The sequence below is a fragment of the Falco rusticolus genome, chromosome 1 (assembly GCF_015220075.1).
Source record: "Falco rusticolus isolate bFalRus1 chromosome 1, bFalRus1.pri, whole genome shotgun sequence".
NCBI lineage: Eukaryota > Metazoa > Chordata > Aves > Falconiformes > Falconidae > Falco > Falco rusticolus.
The window spans coordinates 8,914,104-8,929,176 of record NC_051187.1 but is presented as its reverse complement, the minus strand read 5'-3'; the positions used below and the strand labels follow the sequence as shown (position 1 = coordinate 8,929,176).

The 15,073-nt window shown below is 46.8% G+C and overlaps 1 long non-coding RNA gene across 1 annotated transcript; it reads left to right on the top strand.

Annotated features, from left to right (window-relative positions):
* Nucleotides 1–390: 390 nt before the first annotated feature.
* Nucleotides 391–5,205, top strand: LOC119157837. Its single transcript, XR_005107682.1, has 4 exons — nt 391–564; nt 647–907; nt 1,814–1,971; nt 5,098–5,205. It is a non-coding gene; the product is annotated as an uncharacterized LOC119157837 (long non-coding RNA).
* The last annotated feature ends 9,868 nt before the right edge of the window (nt 5,206–15,073 follow it).

Here is a 15,073-nt window from a genome sequence, read left to right as displayed (position 1 = left end):
TCAACACATCACCTCAAAGGTCAGCCTTGTCACCTCTCGCACAGGAGCCTGCACGTGGTGTTGCCTCAGGCAAGAGAAAAGAAGAGAACGGATGGGTGCACCCCTCCATTCCTTCCTCACACACCTGCACCTCACACGTCACTTTTGGCCTACCTACAGCCTGAACAGACAATATATTTTTGGGAAGGGCATGAGGGAAGAAGGTGTGTGTGGGGAATAGTCAAACGCTTTTTCCTTCATTCAGACCCTGATCTGAACAGCAGAGGCACAGTGGGCACGTGCAGCTGTGAAGTCTCATGTGCTCTACCAGCTGCCTCAGCTGGATTATTCTGATGCGTTAAGCCTTGCCTCTAGTTTGGACGAAAGACACGTGGCCAGTGCCAAGGTATGTTAAAGATAAACCCGCAGATGTTTGCCTAAGCTGATTTTTGTCACAGAAACAACATCTCTTGGCTTCCAAGAGTAACATCTGTCCCGTATTTTCAGGGAGACCACACAGCCTTGGAGGATTTTCTCAGACACCTCAAATACTGCAGGGCTGTGTATGCAGTGAATCAGGCACAGGTTAGCGCTAACTGGGGGCTACTAAATTAATTGGAAATCCTCTCAGCAATTTCAACTTACACAAATGCTCCCACTGTTGCAGCTCTGCCCGGGTGTGAAGCGTTTGCTGTCAGTCACCCCAGCTGAGCCCAGGCTCCAGGAGCCCTTGATGCAGATCGATGTGGAGTGAATGAGAACCACATTAGAAGCAGCTGAGGAGTGATGTGCAGCTGGCACTAAAAGGAAACCAGAAGAAGACAACTCAGGAGCAGAGCCCAGGGTGTATATTGATGTTGAAAGCTCGTGACAGCCCTCAGCTTTCCACCTCTGTCTACCGTACAAGCGCTAGTATTCAAAAGGAGAGGTGGGTCCTCCACAGAGCATTGAATCTCACAAGTCCACAGGGATGGGAGTGGGGCTAGTGTTGTGGGCTGAAGGGACACAGGCTCTGCAGGAAAGGATTGTGCCCAAGCCTGAGGCAGGGAGCCCCTGAATGCTTTCCACTTTGGTTTGCTTACAGTGTTTTCAAGGGGAGCTCCTTGGGGTGATGGGAAATGGTAAGGACTGGCACTGTCTGCTTGGTCTAAGCTCGCAGAAGTCAGTGCCAGAGGCTTTGTCTCCCGATAGATGCTCACGCTGCTGGGAAGTTGCAACTGACAGCTCCATGGCTGTACGCCTGTGACAGCAATATCCAAAGGGCTCTCACCTTACCTGGCTCCCAAGTGCAGCCTCACCAGCACACGAGCTCTCACAAGGATGTCCAGCCTGCTTCCAGTGTCGCTGGCGAGCGTTGCCAAGCAGAACCTCTGTCAGTGCTGTCTGAAGAGAGCAATGGGAGAGGGTTCTGTAGGAGCAGACCTCAGTTTTCAATCACAAGGACCTTAAGAAAGCCACCCAACACCCTGCAGTTATGCCAGACTAGTCCTCTCTTCTCATGACACTGCACAACTTTTCCCCATGGCTCCGTAGCAGACTCTCCATCCTTGTTTATCCCTCCTCACCCGCTGCAGTATTTCTCCTTGCTGGACAGTGTTCCACCACAGCCAGGGTCTCTCGCAGTGAACCTTGCCTCCCCAAACTCACCTAGGAGCTGACTGCTCCTCTTGGGTAGCTTGAGAATCTCTGGCTCCACTTCCTTCAGGTGTTTTCAAAGCTTCAGGTGGGGCTGGGTAAAGTCTAGGTGGCACACAACATCCACGAGTATCCCTGTTAGCTGTAATGGCTTGTACATGCATAAGCCTCTGAGGCTCTCTGAAACCCTGTTTTACAGGCCCTGCACCATCCTTTGCCTCACAATGCCTCCAGCATGGAAGCTTGAGGATGTGTCATCAGAATGAAGGAATGCAGCCAGCAAAGCCAGGCCTAAGGAAGAGAGAAGGCGGCGCGCATGAAGAAGAGTAAGCAGGATGATGGCTCCTGGCCACACTGGTGAGTGTGACATCTGGGGATAGTCTCTTTGATGATTTGTACAAAACCACCGTCACAGAGCATCGGTGGGAAAGGAGAGGCAAGGCACTGAAGAAGCAGCTCTCGCATCACGGGTATAACTGTGCCTGACGAGCCTGCCATAGCCTTCTTTAGGCTGTGGTTTGCAAAGGCAACTGTTTCTTCTGCGAGCCTCCTGCGTGTTTCACTTGTGCGCAGTTACACATCCCCTGGCATCGCTCTGGCTCTCGAGGCTGTGCTTGCGAATAAAGCAGGCAGCCGTGTGCCCGAAGCTCGGGGACAGGTGCACACCCTCAGGCAGGACTTGCCATAAGCACGTCTGGGCAGCGCTGAGGGGACTGAGGCCTGGCCTTGCGCCCCCGGCAAATGCACAGCTCCCTCCTGGGCTCTGACGTCCCACCAAATCACCCACCAGCCTTCACGAGGGTCATGCCCCAAGGAGGAGACAAGGCCACAGAGAGCTGTGGAGGTGGCCCATGCCAAGAGGATCAGCCCGTCATTTGTCTCCCTTCATCCTCGGTGTCAAAAGCTCAAAATAGCCCCGCTCTTGCAAGGCTCCTGTGCGGGGTCACGCCTGTTGGTGTGGATGATACGCTTCCACTAATAGCACTCGAAGACATTCCTCAGCGGGTAGGTTGCCTTCTATATCTCAGCACGACGTGCTGCCATGTAGGAGCTGGACAACTGGGTTGTGTCCTAAGACGGCAGATACTATTCTTACCGCAGAGGGACTTGCTCCAGCACAGCTCCTTTCCCAGCTGCAATGCTAAAGATCAGAAGCAGGCCTGATTGTGCTCTCCCCGGTAAGAATATAAATCAAAGCGGCCCCTCTGCAGTCGGTGCAATGAGGCTGTGCTAGACCAGCACCCGGGTGCTCGCCGTGCCCTCCTGGGACGTGCTGTGCCCCGGGGAACACAGCAGCCACCCAGGTGCTTCCAGCGGCCATTTGGGGCTCAGCTTGGGGCACGTGGGGCATCACTTCCCCTGTAAAACAGCGAACGAAAAGGCAGGGTGTGCTGCAGCTCTGAAAGCGCCTGATTTTACAACGGCCTCCCCTTGAGTCCGTGCCTGGCTGAGAACGCAGACAGAAGCAGGGCTTGCGCTAGGGTTCAGCAGCACTGCAGAAGCCACGGCCTTTGCTCAGGCTGCGCTTTCACAGCCCTCACTGAGGGCAGATAGTAGGGCTGTACAGCACGGACACCTCAAGGGCCACTGGAGCCTCGGGGCTACAAGAGAGCCCCTGGCCAGGCTGGTGGCTATCTCACGATGGCTATGGAGACCCATCTCTGCCTGCAGCCTGACCCCCTTAGCCCTTCAGAGAGCTCAGTGCAGCCGGCGTCGCTGCCTGGTTCTGTCACCACAGACATCAGGCAGAGGGAAGCAAGGCCCAGAGCCATCGGCCGGCACAGCGGCTGTGCCTTTTGCCGCGTCACTCGGACACAAGTTCAGAGGACACAGGCCCCATCAGCCTTATCCTCCGCTTGTGTCTCGCCACTTGACTCTCAAGGGACAGGCAAGATCTCGTAGGGACCCTTGGCAGAACAGCGATGGCGTTATTAGCAGGGGTCAGGTGCAGCGGGCACAGGCCGCAGGGCTCCAGCCGGCTCCTGTCAGTCGCAGGGAGCTCAGCCCGGCAGCAGCTGCCTGGGCCCGCGGCTCAGGGCACCCATTGCCACGGGGTGTCAGCATGGCGCCGTCAGGGCGGCCCTTCCTCGGGTGGCTGCTCTGCTACAGACCAGCAGCTAGGTCTCACTCAAAAATGGTGCTGCTGCAGCTGCTGAAACTTCCTGGCCCACATATTATGATCAAATTGCACCAAACGAGTTAGAGTCCCACCCGGCGGGTCTGCCAGTCCCCGTGTTCCCCACTGGAACAGAACAAAGGCAGGTGGAATGGGCCAAGGAAGGCCTGGAGATGTTAGGTCACCAGTGCCGAAAGAAAAGAGCCTGAGCTGACAGAAGCAGCCCCTGACACTTGACAGGTCATCATGCAGGGCCCTATTTTTGCTGGGCCCTCTGCCCACAAAGGCACCACAGAGGTGCTCAAAGCGTGTGATTTCCAGGAGGACATCACGCAGCATCAATGGCCATGCCAACTCCACCACACGCGTGGTAGAGCAGCCTGAGGAGAGTGATACAGCTGCTCTTTTGACAGCTGCGACCTGGCTGAGGCTTCATAGGCAGGTACCAGGAGAGCTGGGCCACCCTCACTCAGCGCAGGATGGCCATGCGAGATCCAGCCTCCACAGACGAGGCTCTAGGCCAGCAAGGGTGACAAAGAAAGCCCTTTGCAGCCTGAGGTGTAGAGGAGTCATCCCCATAGCCTACCTTTATGCTGTCTCAAAAGAGACACCCCCCCCCCCCCCCAATATTCTGCCCCGTGAAGTGGATGTGACAATGGCCCTGTGGGCCCAGGCAAAGCCCACCTAGACCTTCACTGTTCAAACGCAGAAGCAGAGCGGGGCTCCAGTGGGAAGAAGCCCTGCTCCTCATCTCCCTTGCTGCTCTCTCCTGTCCTGAGGTTCCCTCGTGCAGAGGAAGCCTGGGGTTGGGGCGAGAGCGGTCACACATCACGTTCCCCTTTCCCTCTGGGGTATGGCAGCAGGACAAGCTCCCTCAGAGACAGGGCTGCTGTGAGAGGCAGGTTCAGTCAGCAGCACACACTTGAAACAGGCTCAACCTCCCATAGTGAGTAGAGCGGCATGATAGGGGAAGATGGCTGAGGCAGGACAGTGAGCGCTGAGGACCTGGTTCGTGGGCTAAGTGGTGGGAGTCCCAAGAGCTGAATGCCTGCCTGAGGTAGGAGCACATTAGATGTGCCCCTGGCACACAAGGTGTGGGACAAGAGGCAGGTTTGCTTCAATAGCATTTTCCTGTTTCACACTTGGTATTAATAAAGACATGCTCGAAGGCTCCCCGTGCAATTAATGCTGATTGCATCGTGGCGGCATGCGTGGGCCCCAGGTGAGGAAGGGGCCGGGCAACAGCCACCCCCAATATCCCAAAGGGGATGGTCCAGCCTGGGAGCTTCTCTGCAGCCGAGGCTACAGGTGCAGAAGTGCCCTCGGGTTGCAGTGCCTTAAGACCCTCTCCTCCCTCTTGCTGACAGGGGTGAAGCCTCCTCTCTGCTTCTGCCCTGGCACATGGCAACGAGCTATCCATGACTGCAGGAAGAGAGGACTTTGGAAGGTCGGGGACAGATACTTGCCTTATTGAGGTGAGCTGTGCTTCATGCCCTTGGCTCTGTGGATCCCCTCCCCAAGGAGGAGTCTGTGGCTGGAATGTGACATTTCCTTTGTGATCCAGCTGCTGAGGCTGTCCCAGCTGCTGAGGCTGTCCCAGCAGCACGAGCCTGCCAGGGACCTGGGTCTCCAGGGCCAAGAACCTCTGGGATAAAATACAAGATGATCAGTGAGAAATGCTTGGGCATCCTGTCCTGGGATTTCTGCTGGCTTTTGAAGCAGACATACTCGGTGTCGTACTTGGTAACTGCACCTTATAGCTGTCACAGGAGCTGCTATTTGAACTGCACCATGATGATCCTGACCACCTGATGTGGTTACCTCACATGGTTGGTCCAGTGCAGGCTTTGTGAAAGGCCTGAGAGTTTGTGGGAGAGGGGCACCCAAGCACTTTGGCAGGGCGAAATGGCATCAGGACTAGAAGTAGCTCAGGAAAACTGGAGAAAGTGTCTCAAACTGTCAGAAGGAAACTTAATGAAGAGAAACAAAGTACTTCTGGGAAGGTTAGAAGAGACAGAAAAGTGCATGGTTTATGGCTGTTGAACTCAGGAGGAAAGGAAGTGCGGACTGTAACACATCACAAGTTAACACTGGGGACAAAAAGGGCCTGTTTTATATTTTTGAAGGTTTCTAGGCGATTTTTTCCTCTGTGGTGTTGTTTGGATGTTATGGCTGCAGACGTAGAAAGTTTGTCTAGTAGGAAACAATTCACATTTCAGTGGGTTGGACTGCTAATTATGTGAATAAGGAAAAGAGTATCTTGACTTTGTAAAATATATTTTGAGGAAAACAAAATCACAAAAATATTTACCATAGATTAGAAATACCTTAAGTATATGTTCTGCCTTACTTGAAAAGTATTAGATTCCTCAGGATTTTAAACTCTCATCACTATTATAGGATGGTTTGTTGCATAGTTTTTTTTAGAATCCTGTCAGCTTGCTCTAACTTTCAGTCTGAACTAATCCTCTCTGTGAGGTTATGCTCATCCTAAAGCCATCTTTAGATAGATTATTCTAGCCCTACACACTGTCTTGTGCTTGAATTACAGTGCAGCTTTATTGAGGATCCCGTATATTTACAGTATTAGGATACACGTAGAACACTGGTGAGAAACACAAGTTTTCTTTTTCTTGACTTGCGGTTATCTGCTCTGTGTGGAGGTCAGGGGTTGCTTTGCAGTGATGGACTATTTTTAGAGCTAAGCTGTCTGTCATCTGATAACTACTGGTGCAAAGGTCCCTGTTGGTCCATAATGGCCATCAAGAAAGACCTCTCGGAGAACGGTTTAAAATAGATGCAGTTAATGGGCTCAGCTAGAGCTTCTGTCCTACATGGCCGGCAGAGGACTGGCAGGGGATCTCTGGAGCTCAAAAGCAGTGCTCCAGCAATAGTAGCACAAGTGGTTGAAAACATTTCCTGTCAGATGCTCTTTGTCCCTAAAGTAAAATTCAACAGTTCACACTGTGAGCTCCCCATTGCACTCCAGGCAAGGAGGAAATTGCCCAGCTCCCGCACTTTGCAGCTCAGGTCTCATGACAGTGCTCTTACACCTCCCACAGCATCGGCACTCCCCGGGCCCCAACATCAGCGCGGTGCTGCTGGGAGAGATACAGCCCAGCACACGGGAAGGCTTTGAAATGGAAACCCAAAGAGGTAAAGTCGAAGCTTAGCTAAGATGTGAGCCAGACAGCAGTGTGGGGTCACGGGACGGCTCTGCTGGGAGAGGCTACGAGGCACCCTGCTTCCGCAATATACGACCGGCTGGAGGGGTTTGTCAGGGAGCTGAAGAGACTGACCTGAGCTGCCTGGCATGGCAGTGACCAGAGGAAGTGGTCATTGCACATTTAGCTTGTTAGGCTAATATTAAAGCAAGCTAATTTTGCATTGACACCAATATATCCTGTCTTCCCGTGAGCGATGTTACCCTGTCATTCTCCAAACCGAAAGCAAATGTTGAGAAACCTCTTTTTTTCCAGTGTGGGAATTGCCAATAGAAAATGTTTCCCATGATATCAGTACTGCAAACTCCTTCTGCACTTGAGAATGCCTTGTGTAGTTTGAATAGGTTTAGTGTTCAGAAGTCTGTCTTGTTTTATGAAGAGAGCAGGCAAAGAAATTGGATGTTATTGTAACATCTGCTTATAGCAATAAAAATCTAGTTGTGAAATTCTGAACTAATCTGTCTCCATAATGTAGCCTCTCCCTCCTTCTCTCTCAGGTGTACTATCGACCAAGAAACAAGCTAATCAATCAAGTATCTGGCAGTTTTAGTTTATATTGCTGTCCTCATTTCTTCTGTCGTGGCATTCTCCAACTCCTTTTGCCTTTCCCTTTCTGTTCCATTGCCATCAGAGCCTGTCCTCTCCACTCACCTGTTCTGTAACTGAAGCTGTTCAGCTGCTTTGACACGTGATGGAAAGGGCATCCTGAATGTCACCTCCTTGGCCAGGCCTACTGCTCATGTATCTTTCTCTGACATTTGCTGTGGAGATAGGAGGAATTTGGGTAACCATAGAAATCTCATGCATGCTCAAGCACTGTCGCTCTTTACATCTAAAAGTGCTTTGTGTTAACTGCCTCTAATGTCTAGTTGATTTTGCCCTCCCTCATTACTTTTCTTTGCAAGACTGTTACTTTTACTCAGTCAGCAGCTACTTAGGTGCCATCATAGCAAGGTAAAGACAGTCCTGGGTTCAGAATCTATCACTGAAACTTCACAAGTAGAAGTTGCTTCTTTTTCTCTGCTGTGAGATCAAATAACTGTTTCAAGCATTGCAGATATTAGTCTCCAAACAAATTATAAGGTTCAGAAGGTAGCAAGGCCAACTTAGTCCCTTCATAGATAGCCTGAGATACAAGGAGGTTCTCAACAGCGACAGAGACAAAGGCTAGCTCACTTCTGTTTTTGTAATAGCCAAGCCACAAACTGGCCCAGCATATCTTACATATAATCAGGATAGTTAGTCTTTTATCTGTTAGGCTTATCATTAGCTTTTCCCTACAAAAAATCCCCAACTCCTTTCCTACTCCATCCTTTTTAGCATTGCTCATCTGGAATGTTAGCTGAAATCCCTGAAAGACGCATCGTACCCTGATAAACCACAAACAATTACGCAGACTGGATATACTATGCCAGGAACAAAGAAAGCTCTTATATTTCATTTAATTCAACACAACACCCACCTTTCAGTAGAATAAAAGGAACTTTTAATGTGAAAAGTGCCCTTACCATCCCCAGGATCCAGTGCCCAGCCACATCTTAGCAGAAGTGTCAGAATGAACAGCTTTGCACCAGAGAATTAGCGTTCTGGCATTTCTCCTTGTCTCATGCCAGCATTCCTGGTAGGACTTATTTTACCCAGGGATCTTCAGTATGAGGCTACACATTCCTTATCAGTCTGTTCATTAAGGATCCACAGGCACAAAGATCACTCTTGGAATGTTTTATAAATATTAACAGCATAACTGAGAACAGCATTTGCAAGCTGCAAATCCCACCAGGAATTTTCTTCAAGATTAGTGTAAAAACTAACAGTAAGCAGCAAAAAATACTGAACATCTTTCATTTTTTAAAAAGAACTTGGCTGCTTATCTTTGTGTTTTGTGAGCATTTCAGCATTATGCATGTTGATAATTCAATTCCTTCAGCTAAAGACTTGTCGTATCCTAGCACTCCTATTCCCAAGATAAATTATTCTAATAACCCTGTGGGTGTTAAGTCAATTTCCTAAATCCATGTGTTAAATAACCTGTTTTGGCAACAAGAAGAAATGTGCATGTACTCCAGCAGTAGGGTTGGGGTTAGGTGAGTTTTTTTCCTGGGTACAGTGTACTGAAACTAAGCTCTTTCTATAACCTGAATGGAGAGAATGATTTAAAACATTCAAATCTTGGGAGTCTTTGCTTTACTCTACAGAGAGAGGTCTCAGATCTGGAAGTGTTTGGGACACAAAGGAATTGTATAAAAAGATTGGAGAAAGGGTATTTTGCACTGTGAAGTACAGATTTCTCAAGGAAGTATCTCACACATCTCATTTCAATCTATTCACAGGTCATCTGGAAATCACTTGATTTTCTGAACAGATGACCAGTATTTTGTCAAGAGCCAGTGACTGAACTCTGTGTTTTACCCGCTTCACAGAAGAGAACGAAACATTAGTTGATCTGTGGAGAACTAACTATCCACCTTTAGAGGAAGTGTGATCCAGAGTAAAGCAACAGGGACGTGTAAAACGTAACCCAGGATCTCTGGTCATAATGGAAGCTGATCATCCCCCTGTGTATAACAGAGCAGTACTGTATGCTTTTGTCTTGCTATTTATTCAAATTGTTCTGTGGTTAATGTCTTACACTGGCTCATAGGCCTCTTGTTTCCTTCAAAGGAAATCGAATAACCTTCTCAAATGGTAAGTTCCTGCCTAACAGAACTACAGTGCAGGATGACCACTTTGGGGTCTAAAAATAATCATAGGATATGATGAAGAAAGAGCGACAGATGATGTTTCAATTAGATGCCTTTGAAAGATCTTATAGAGTGAATAGTCTAAAGATTTTACTTATGAAGTCTGATTGTAATGCCCACTTCTGTGTTTGATTTCTGGAAGCTACAGGCTGTATGTGACTAATCTATTGCCAAAAACTTGAAACTGATGAAATATTGGGATTCCCATTGAAAAGCTGGTATGCTGCTATCCTCAGATTAACAGTAGGGTTTGATTAGTTCTCTTCAACCCTGCCATCAACAGAGTGGTATTTTGTTAAAAGGCTGTGACTGGGAAGGACATGGGAAAGCCTTGTGCCGTCTGCTTCACTGTGGGTCAGGTGAAGACCTCTGAAGGGAGGACTGGACCTTACCTGACAGCAGTTAAACACAACGGAAGATGAGAGGTAACTTCCAGAGTGAAGGGGAGAACAGAGGTGCAAGAAACATTGGAACATAGGGGCTTGCAGCAGAATGCTTAGAACAGCAGGGAGCAGGCACACAATCAGGTCTTAAAAGTATCAGCTGAAAGGATGTCTAACAGGCTGGAAAGGTTTGCAGAGCTTGCTGAACCCAGACAATTAAAAATTCCACAGCTAAAACCAACACTGGAGAAAAAAACCTCCTCCAGTAGAACACAAAGGGCAAGGAGATTTTTTTTATTATGTGCTTTCTCACTCTGACGTTTTTATTAATTTTTGTTGTTGTTGTTTGGGTTTGTTTGGTTGGTTGGGTTTTTTTGTTTGTTTTTTGGAGGGGGGTTTGTAATGAAAGATCTAGGCCTCTCATCTGTAGCTGCTGGCCTAACAAGGCTCTTCTTCCAGCTCCCCAGGTGCTTTCTCCTCCGCTGTTAACAGAGTCTGTGTCAGAGTACCTCTGACACCTCAGCAAAGTCTTAAAGTTATTTTTTTATTAGATTGTTTTAGTAAAAGGGACACAATACAAAATCAGTGGCATAAATTTATAATGCCATGTATAGGGAAGAACTGCAATTAACCTGTGAAAAGAAGGAACATCTTAACATGAAAGGCACCTGTGAAGATCAGGTGTTACAATTTTGTAGTGACAAACCTTCCAGTGTCGTTTTTATGTGTGTATTAGAACACTAATATGTTTTGAGCACTTGTAGCAATGGAATTTAACAGTGTTTAACACAGACCTTATACTTGCTGTGTATTTCTGCTATGAAAACTTAGCTGTTTCCTGCAATGGGCACACCTGAATAGAATGAGCATGAGATACAGTCCAGACAGTGCCCATGATAGCATGGCTCTCCAGAGAAGTGGGGACAGAATGAATTGTGAGCTGCCAATCGATGGTGCCCTGTGCTGTTCAGAAGTCAGGGTTGTTCTGACATTGCTTCTCTCAGATCCACTGTGACAAGACGAGGGATGCAGGATTTCTGTCACGTGTCAGCAGGATCAAGGCCTAAATCAAACTGTTTGGAGTGGGAGGAGAGGAGGTTACTCCTTGAGAGCAAAGAGCTAGGCAGGCAAAATGCCTGTTTTCCTTCATTATGCTCTACCTCAGCTTTTCCATTCCTTCCTCCTGGATGCGATGCCTTCCTACCCAGACAGGCAAGTCTGTTAACCCTAGGGACAGCTGTCACCTGCAATGGACATCTGCAGAGGAGGTCATCTTTGATACAGATGTCCCAACATCTCACTTGCAGACAGCTTGGAGTCCTAGAGTTGTACCTGGGTAGCCCAGTGCAGAAGGTGGCCACTTGCACCTTCAGCAGGATTTTCTGGAAGTTGTGTATTCTGATAGTGGTATGAGATGACATCAAACCATGCAATGAGGTGTTTCTTACTGACTTGTTCTTGACGTTTCCAACCACACAAAGTGGATGACAGCCTTCCACAAACACGGTCTGAATATGGTTCTGTTTGTATACATATATGACAATTAATGTAGTTATAGACTGGTAGGAAAACACTGTTGGCTGCATTTGCTCTGCAGAAAGCTCATGGAGCCCAGCCTCACAGTGAGGGAGTCACAAAGAAACATTGCAATGAGAAAATGTTACGCAGAAAGCCAGTGGAAGAAAGGCATTTCACAGAAAGGAAGGCTGAGCTTCAGCAAGGGTTTTTCATTTCCTTGAACAGCTTTTTGATTTCATTGCAATGAAATTAGGTGACAGAGCAATTTCGTGCCAGGTGAGACTGCACTCCCCCATGATGTTAATACGGAACTAACTGCACTCAAAGGCATTGTTTGTGTAACAAGTGTGGGACTGCAGCAGTCATGCAAATCCACGTGAAAAGGGACAGGGTTTCATCACAATTCTCAACTTTCATCTCCAAGGGACACAGCTCTTCTTGGGATTTTTGCTTTTTGAAACTGAAAAAGAAATGTTAATCATGCTTTGAATCTTCCATCTAGTGGCAGTAGAAATGAACTTACCTATACCCAATTTCACTCTGCAATGCATCCAGTTATGCCCCTGAATGTCTGCCTGCATCTTTCCCATGCCACAACCCTGCGTAAGCAGTAAGATATTGCAAGGTGTAGATCAGAGGATATGTTCATCATGTAAGTACCATCAATGTTATGTTAGAACCTACTAAAGCTTACTGACTTGAATGAATTCTTTCCAAAGATACAATCAGTAAGAAATAAATGCCATAGCAGCCAATTTGCAGGAAAAGTCGCATGACAGAACTCAGAAGTCACAATTTCTCAGTACAAGGCATGATGCTACCTAATTTGTAGAGGTTTCTTTATGACTGGAATGAATCTATAAACTAGGATTTCCTCAGCTACACCCACCTGAGCAGACGGCCTAGTGGATAAACAAATCTTCCCAAGACATGTCTGAAATTGTTGGGACTACACTGGGAAACCTAGTGAAAATGTGGAAGCCAGTGAGACTGCCAATGGTATTTGATGAGCATATAAAAATCATAAATTGCACAGAATTTCACTGCTGCACTGTAATGAAAGAAGAAATGGGACCTCACACTCTGTTCTCTACTGTATTGGAATCTGCTGGCTGCCACAGGGCATGGCAACCTGTTTAAAGTAGGATTCAACCTCAAGAAATGCAAAGGCCTTCCCAGCCAAATGTAAGAAATCAGCAGTGTTCCTCTTCAATCATTTATTTCAAGTTGTAAACCACAATGGATGAGTACTATATAAAGGTCTGGGGCCTGTGACCACATTTTTCCTAGGTTTGTTTTTGGCAGGAGTTTCTGACACCTGAACAAGGGCCGTAAGGTTTCTTCCACTAACGATCACATAGAAACTCATGGATAAGAGTTATGAAGAAGTTATCACACTTCCTGGCTGTGAAATTTCCTTCCACACTGGAATGTCATAAACTCGTCTCCAGTTCACAGTGCAAATCTATAAGCAAAGCTCATGAGGTTCTGCCTAGCTGGAAATCTGTGTTTATGTGCTTATTCTCTCTTTCACTGTGATGTGTTGGTAAGTATTCTCACTCCCTGTCTGCTAACACAGAGCCTGGTGGAGGTGAAGTTGTGTCTTAAGGGCTGGCAGAGAGTGAGGCAACTGCCTGATCTTTCTGAAGACGGTTCTATTTTCAGTGTGCCTGAGTCTCTTCTTTATGGGAAATGTCAGCACCACAGCACCTTGCCCATGCTGCATTGCTGAGAAGGACATTCTGTATCCAGGGTCTGCTCTTGCTCTGCCTCACCTCTTTCTGATTGTGCCGTGCTTTGCTTTCAGCTGCAGTGGAGTCCAGCCCTGCAGAGACAGTAACAGGACTGGGAGAAAATTAGTGGTAGGCAGGACCTATTTAATTTTTCTTTTTGTGTTAAGGCAGCTTTTTTCAGCAGATCATTTACCAAGAGCTATCATTGAAATAGCTGCCCTTTATGATACACTGTAAGTATTTCAGAAAGGCAGCAAAGCAGATGCTGTGCAGCACAGAAACTTTCACAAATGCTCATATGAGTGGCTAGGAGATTAAACACTATGATTTTCTTTGCAGGGGTTTCCTGTCCTGTGGAACATGTGCTTTCAAGGATAGGCTATCTGCAAACTTTCATTAATATAATTATTAGTCTCTAGAAAGAACCATTAGAGGATATGGTTACAAATGGTAATCATACACATTCTCACTGGCAAAGCAGCAAAGAACATTTTTTCCTCTTAGTCTTTTTTTACAAGTATTGTCTTCTGATTTCTTTTCCTTTTGCAACATCTTCAAATCTAATCCAAGGGGCAAAGGTCTTTCTTTTCTAAACCTGTACTGGGAATTCATGTCTATCTTGTGATTGACATCACATGTTCTGTCACAGCTGCCATTGCTATAAATCATTTTTGCTTGCTTAAAATATATTCTATTTAATAGCATCTGTGGAAAAGCAGGGGATTTTTTGTTGATGGGAACTGGAAAAAGAAAATTATCTTAGATTTCAAATGAAATGTTAAATATGTATTATTTATCTTCACACTTAGCAAAATGTTTTGATTACTGTTTGCTCCAGCAGGACTTACTACACTGTCACTCATTTTATTGGCATTGAATTGTTTAATGCCAAGCACTGAACCGTTTACTGTTCAGCCCTGTTGAACACCTGTATCCTTGATGTGCCTCATAAATTAGTAATCATCTTAATTGTACAGCCCAACTAATGAAAAAACTGACAAGTGCACCAGGTATAGTCTGTAAGGACAGCTCAAAGATAGGTACACTTTTGAAGAACCTTTGTAATTAGAATATTAAAGGAAAAAGACAAACCCCTAAGACTGCAATGATAGGATGACTTCTGTAAACTTTTAGGAATCTCCTTAAGTGTGATTTAATACCAATTTCTTATGATATTTTAAACTCTCAGCTACAAAGCAAAGCTTGAGAGAACAAACAGTAAAAAGGGCTCAGCTGAAAGGTGAGATGCCATTTAATAAAAATGTGTTCCTTTTTGAGCAGTAACCTGCACCTATATGCACACTGCATGCTACTAGAGATTGGTTCCAGCCTATGCAGGACCTATGAAGGGTCTCAAACACTTAATTTTAACAGCTTTCTAGATCTGCTGGTGGCAGCAGTCCGTTTACTGGATGCACACATCTAAGCCAACCCGGCTTCCAGTGCTCCCATGTAAGCAAGGTTTCTTTCTCTCCTAACCAGATTATTATAGGCCTTGTTTTCCTGTGAAGGTGGAGTTCACAACCTTCAATCCCAGAGCAAGAAGAATAGATGGGAAATATCCCCTTATGGGTGTGTGTGTCAGGAACACAGTTATCTCAGTGAATTCCTGAAAATTTCTGTCAAGACACAGATGGAAGGGCTGAAGAATTTGTTGATATGTGTTCATTTCAACTCATTCAAACAGATATCAGATGCTCTTACACCACCCTATGTCTGGTTCGTTCCTTAGCCTTACACTGAT